The following is a 6,954-nucleotide window of genomic DNA, read 5'->3' on the forward strand; positions in this document are numbered from 1 at the left end:
CTGTGCCTTCGGCGTTTTCAGACCCCGCACACGGATGACACGGTGCAGATCTGCGTCCCTCCGCCTGCCTCGCCTCGCTGGGCGGGACGCCCCCAGGCCCGTCCACGCGGCTGCGGGGGGCAGCACCGCCTCCTCTCCGATGGCTGAGGAATGGTCCCCGGGGCGCTGGCACTGCGTCGTCACTCATCCGTCCACTGACGGGCGCGCGCGTTGTCCCCAGGCCCCGTCTCCCATGAGCGCGGCTGCAGTGGATGGGGCGCCCGCGAACCCCTGTTGCAACCCCACTTTCGTTTCCTTCTGCGGTTCTGACTGAATTTTCCCGCTGACCGGAGCCGGTGGGCATCTTTCCGCTACCTGTCGGCCATCTGTGTGCCCTCCTTTGAGAAATGTCTCTGCAGGTCCGTTGCCCGTATTGTAACCATGTTACTCAGTTTCTTCCTATTGAGGTTTTGCCTTTTTGATTTTTCTTTTTATTTATTTATTATTATTATTATTTACGCCTACCGCACCTGGTCTTCCTGGGTGGTCTCCCATCCAAGTACCAACCAGGCCTGACCCTGCCGAGCTTCCGAGATCAGACTTCGGGCTCGTTCAGGGCGACGCGGCCGTGGACCACGGACCGTGGCTCCACCGGGGCGCGAACCCGGGACCTTCTGTGTGTAAAGCAGACGTGCTCACCGCTGCGCTATGGGACCACGTCCATTTTAAATTTTTCTGGAAGGATATTGTCAACGAGGACGGAATTCTAGGTCAGCGGATGTCGTTGACAGTCTTCCGCCCCATTTTCTTCTGGGGTCGCGATTTCCGTTGCGAAGTTGGCCGACGGTTCCGGTGGTGCTTTGATTCGGGTCATCTGTCCTTGCGACTTGGCTTCTGTGACGATTTCCTCCGGCGTGGATTACCATAATACATCTCGCTGCTGGTTGCTTGACTTTATTCTACGTGGAGCTTATGGTGCTTCGTAAATCTGGGCCGTGGTGCTGTCGTCAGTTTTGTAAGGCTGTCGGCGCGTGTCTCTTCCATACGCCCCCCAGGGCCTCCGTCGCATGTCCGATGTCCCATTGCACCCCCCATGGCTCTCCTTCCTGCACGTCTCTTCCTCCTGTCTTTCTTCCAGTTTGTTAATTCTCCTTTAAGCCGTGTCTAACGTGCTATTAAGCTATAACCTCCACCGAGGTTTGGTTTTGTTTCTATTCTAGAATGTCCATTCGATCCTTTTCCGTAATTTCTAGTTTTCTGCCACGTTTCTCCATCTGGTAATTTAATCTTCCTTGACCGTCGTAGTCAGAGTTATGCTAAACAGACACCTGCCAACTCCGGTCTCCGGACGTCTCAGTCTATTCCTATCGATTATTTTCCCCTCTGTTTTCAGTCATGTGCTCACTCACTGCTGGTTGTAGAAAAAAATGCGAGATGATTAGAAGCTCTGGGTGACATGATCGTCCCTCTGCGGGCTTCACTTCTGCGACTGCCAGGACATCGTGCCGACGAGGGTCGCTCCAGCCACGAGCTGAGCTGATTCAAAGCAGATCTCAGCCTTCCCGGGCGGGTCCGCTTCCAGCTCGCCCTTCCCCTGCCGCGTGCCACCCCAGGGTCCCGACCCAGGCCCGTGCTCGCCACCGGGATCTGCTAATGACTCTCTGCGCCTCCAGCCACGGGAGGCTCATGCCCTCCTCAACCTCTCGGACGTTCAGCTAGGAACGTAGAAGCCCCGGCGGGAAAAAGCGGCCCTGGAGACTGGCCGCCCACTCTACCTTCCCTCTTCTGCTGTGTCCCGGACAAATAAACACTCATGGCCGTGGTCAGCCCTGCGGTGTCTTCAAAAAGTCAGTGCGCGTGTGTGCGTGTGTGCGCGCGCGTGTGCGTGTGTGTGTATGTGTGCGTGTGCGTGAAGTAGCGTATAATGCGTCGCAGGCGTGTGTGCTCCATCGCGTCGTGTAAGTATGCAGCGTCTCGTGTGGTGTGCGTCGTGTGCCACATGTGCGCGTATGTGCATGCGTATGCGTGTGTGTGCAAAGTGCAGCGTGTCTCGTCGTGTGTGTGTACGCTGTCTGCGTCGTCGTGTAAAGCAATGTGTGTTCTTGGCAGGGGAGGTAGTCAAAACAGTTTAGTCAGCCGTCCCCAGAAGCTGAGTGTCTCCTCCCTCTTTTACACGTGGGGACGACTGTTATTTTCTGGAAAGCTCCAAATACGTTTGAACTGAGACTTGTTTACCACGTCTGACGGTTTTGTACGGGGCGATATTCACGCCGTCTCGTTCTCCATGTGGCTATGACTTACGTCTCTGCTTACTTTCCTAATTGCTCCCCAGAAGATGCTAGTGCTGGATTGTTTGGGGTGAACAGCAGCCACAGAGAGGCGGGGGCCGGGTTTGGTGATGGGCGACACCTGGGCCAGGTGCCCCTGGAGCTACCAGAGTTAAAATCCTGTTTTCTTCTTGGTCTGACTGAATGTGGACACAGTGCTGTCCCCTCCATGAGGGGCCGGAGGACACAGCCCTTTAGGGGTTCTGCTCTGGGCCCCACCTGGCTGACACAGAGGCTGCTCACCTGGGCAGCACAGCCCGGCGGCAGGTTCAGGCTGTGGGGCGACAAGCCCCGATGGTCCACGCACACCGGCCACAGACCCCGTGGGGGCGCCATGTCGGCTACGGGGGAAGATGCCGCGCGGGCTGGTGGTGGCATCCGTGGCGAGTGTGACATGGACCCTGGGATCGAAGCCCGGGCTGCTCTCTGATGGCCACGGGAACTCGGCGTCACACCTGAGTCCAAGTCAGGCAGGACCACAGTGCCCACGTGAGCCACGCGATCGAGTCCAGGCCACAGCATGGCCTGCCCCGGCGCCCGCCCCCAGCTCACGCCTGCGGCCCCGGGGGCCCCTCAGGACCAGGTGAGAGAGGAAGGCGCCCGAGCCTGGCTCCTGCTCAGGGCGGGAGAGGTCGGCAGCTGCATCGGGTCCACAGTCACAGGTGGCCTTGGGGACCGTGGACGAGGAAGGGTGGGGCCGAGAGCAGTGCACTCGGCTTCCGCCGGGTGAAGGAAGTAATCTGCATGGAGAATTCATGCCGCTTTCTGGGCCGAAGGTCAGTGGCCTGGACGCCCGGAGACGGGGGAGTCGGGGGGTGTGGACGGACAAGCAGGGGTGGGGCGCACTGCGAGAGCCTCGTGTCCCTCCCTGCACGTTGTCACCGCCGCTCACGTCCGAACCGAGCCCAGGACGCGGCCGGGTGCCAGCGCCCGCCAGCTCGACGTCCCAGCCTGAACCTTGCGCTGGTCAGTTCGGGCTGCTGTGACCAAGTCCCGCAGGTAGGCGCTCGAACCACAGACACTTCCTGTCCCCAGCCCCGGAGGCTGGAGCCCCAGACCCAGGAGTGGACAGGCGGTTCCCCCGAGGCCTCGCTCCTGGGTGTGGTTCCCCCCGAGGCCTCGCTCCTGGGTGTGCCCACGTGGTCGTCCCCCTGCGTGTGTCTGTGTCCCATCTCCTCTTATGAGGGTATGGTCACATGGGATTAGGGTCTACCCCAGTGACCCCATTTTACCTCAGTCACCCCTTTAAAGGTCGTACCTCCAGTCACATTCTGGGATTCTGGGAGTCAGGGCTCCAACCTATGAATTTTGGGGACATAATTCAGCCAGGGACGTGGCTGCTCAACACACATTTGGGGGACTGCAGAGGTGAGGGACTCCTGTGCCCCAAATCGGGGCCATGTGGACCGTGTCCCCTGTGGCCTTTTCCTGCAGAGGGAAAGCTTCCTGGGTGCCGTCCCCAGAATGGCAGGGGGAGTCCGGGGTCAGGCAGCACTCCACCCCATGGCCCCCCGGCGCCGACCGTAAAGAAAACACGCTGGTGTCGGAGGGGACCGGGGGGGCCGAGGCAGACTCTGGGGCAATCGAGGGAGGACGAGCCTTGGGTTGGCCCGTGGTGTGGGCTCCGGCTGGCGAGGCGTGGGCTCCGTGTGCCCCTCGCCCAGCGTCTGGGAACAGACACCTCCTCTCCCTCCCCCACGGCCACAGGCAGCCCTGTCGGTCACCGCGCTGGCCCTGCCCCCCACCCCAGTGCGGATCCCCAAGGCAGGCAGGAAGCCCAAGGGACTGTCCTTTCGTCTCCCGACCAGGAACCCCGAGTCACTGAGTCTAGCCTGGCCCTGCAGCTCTTTCTGGGTCTGACCGCTGCCCCGGTCCGTAAAGGCCTTTCCTCTCCCTCCGGCTCAGCTTGGCATCCGTCTGCTCCTCGGAGGACCTCGCCCGGTCCCCGGGGGTCTGTGGTGGTTCGGGGGGCTCTCCCGATGGTGGCGGGGCAGCTGTGCGGCGAGCGGCCAGGCCTGGGAGGTACGGGCAGTGGTGACCGTGGCCTGAGCGAGCGCTGAGCGCTGTCACGTATGAGGCTGCGGCAGCACAGGGTGGCCTTCCATCTCGTGGGCTGTGTGGCGAGGGCTCCAGGGCGAGTGGCCAAAGTGAGGCTGGACACTGCCCTGCCTGCTGCTGGGGCGGGACAAGGGCCTGCGGTGGACAGATGACCCGGGCCTTCCTGGGGACAACCCAGGACGACGCCGCCTGGGAGGACAGAGCTGCAGACACGAGACAGCGCCACCCGCAGTGATGGGATCGCGCGGGACCAGCCGCGGCCGTCTGGTGGGGGAGCAAAGACAGTGAGTGCAGGGCCGCCGGGCGCTCCTGGGACAGCGCACGGCCCGCCGGGAGGTCAGGACCAGCCCGAGGACATGGCGTCGTCTGGGACCGGGGTGCGGGCAGCTGAGGTCAGCCGCAGACTGCCTCACGCACGCAAGGTGGGGCCCGCGTCAGCCACATGTGACGCTCCCCGCGAGAGCGTAAGACGGGTCGCACGCCCGCACCCCTGGGGGGGCCTGGGGGTGAACCGTGGGACGGCCGCTCGACCACGTCCCGTGTGCGGAGAACGGGGTGGGACCCTCGGTGCCCCGTGCGGCTGGCCGCCAGGACTGGGTGCCGGGGCCGAGGCGGGCACACAGGGCGGCCCCGCGTGCTCTCTGTGCGAAGGGTCAGGGTGCAAACAACGCCATCGAAACACGCGGGACGGAAATCGGAGCTGCAGGGACGGCTCCCCGGGGGCGGTGTGGGTGCCGGCCCACGGCCCGGGGAGGGAGGGCGGCCTTCCGGCTGCGACCTAAAGCCACAGAGTGCGTGATGTCGCGTGGGCCAGAAACAGAAGCAAGCCCCGAACGACAGAACACGAGAACGTGACCTGGACTACACGTCGGGTCGGGATTATGGCACCAGAAAGAATTTATCCCGAGCCACTTAAAACAGCTGTCTGGGGACATCTGTCAAATGTGGTGGATTGTGTGTGTGCGTGTATGTGCGTGTGCACGCGTGTATATGTGTATGCGTGCGTGTGCACATGTGTATATGTGTATGTGTGCGTGTGCACGTGTGTATATGTGTATGCGTGCGTGTGCACGCGTGTATATGTGTGTACGTGCGTGTGCACACGTGTGCATGTGTATGGTGTGCGTGCACGTGTATGCGTGTACGTGTGCTCTGTGCATGTGTGTGCATGTATGTGCACGTGTGTGCGCGCACACATGTGTGTGTGTGCGCGTGGGGGCGATTGTGCTGTCCCCTTAGGAAACGAGGTTTCTAACTTAAGAGAGACCCAAGTGCACAATCTGAGGAGTCAGGAAATCCTGCCTCGGATTGCAAATATTAGTTTGATTTCAAGACGTATTTTATTTTAAAAAATATGTATTTCCTTACCCAGACACAAAAGGACAAATACTCTGTGATTCCACCCACACTGAGGTCCCTAGATCTGTCAGCTTCACAGAGCCAGAAGCAGGCGGGGTGCCGGGGCCGGGGTTGGGGGAGCGCGTGTGTGCCGGGGCCGGGGTGTCGGTTTGGGAAGGTGAGGACGCCCTGGAGATGGCGGAGGGGTCGGCTGCACAGCAGTGTGACCGCTCAGCCGCCGAGCCGTGCGCCGAAAATGGCGAAGGCGGCAAATTTTATGCTGCGTGTTTTCCACGGCAATTTTAAAATTTGTAAAGACACAACTTTCCTCATCCTGCCCGCTGAAAAGAACGAGAATCGATGATCGAACCGGCGGCCGCGAGCGCCCTGGCCTGCACGCGAGGTCTCAGGACGCCCCCCGAGGTCCCACCGAACGGAACGTGGGCTCCTGGGGCAGCGGCTGGTCCTGTGACAGGGACACGGTGGCCCTGCCGCCTCGGTCCTGTCTGAACACACGGAAGCTATCGAAGACGTGGCGTCATTCCCAGGAGGCACGCCGGCCACCCGGACGCGTTCCCCCAGGCAAAGACGTGACCGCGCGGTCGCCGGTCAGGGTGACAGGGACGAGGACGGAGACGCAGTGCGCCATGGTGACACATCCCCAGCGAGTCACCCGTTAACACGATCGGCGCCCTCCCCGCGTGAGGGTGGCCCCTGCGACTGGCTTCTAACCAGCCGACTAGGGTGAAGGTGAAAGGTTTCGCAGGTGACTAAAGCCCCTCGCCAGCCAGCGGCGCCGTTAGTCCAGGAAGGTTTTCCAGTGGACTTGAGTCCTCGAGGGTGAGCCGCGCCTGCGCCCTGCTTCGTACCAAGAGCAACGTCTCTTGCGATGGGTCACGTCCAGGAAGAAGCCGGAGCCCCTCCGTCCTGCCAGCCTCGAAGAGGCCAGCTGCCACGTGCGACAGGGACCGCAGTGGCCTGCGGGAGGTGGGGACCTCCCCTCCACACCCGCGAGGATCTGAGTTCTGCCTGCGGCCTGAGTGAGCTTGAAAGCGGACTCTTCCCTGGTCCGGTCTTCAGATGACACACGGCCCCGGGGACCTCCACCCCTGGATGCAGACAACCAGCCAGGTCGTGCCGGGACTGCTGACCCACAAAGCCGTGCGTAGGAATACACGCGTGTTGTCTGAAGCCACTAAGCGCGCGGCAGTCGCTCACACGGCACGGGAAACGCGCACTCAGGCCCCAACCC

This window comes from Pteropus medius, unplaced genomic scaffold (assembly GCF_902729225.1).
Source record: "Pteropus medius unplaced genomic scaffold, Ma_sr-lr_union100, whole genome shotgun sequence".
In the NCBI taxonomy this organism is placed as follows: domain Eukaryota; kingdom Metazoa; phylum Chordata; class Mammalia; order Chiroptera; family Pteropodidae; genus Pteropus; species Pteropus medius.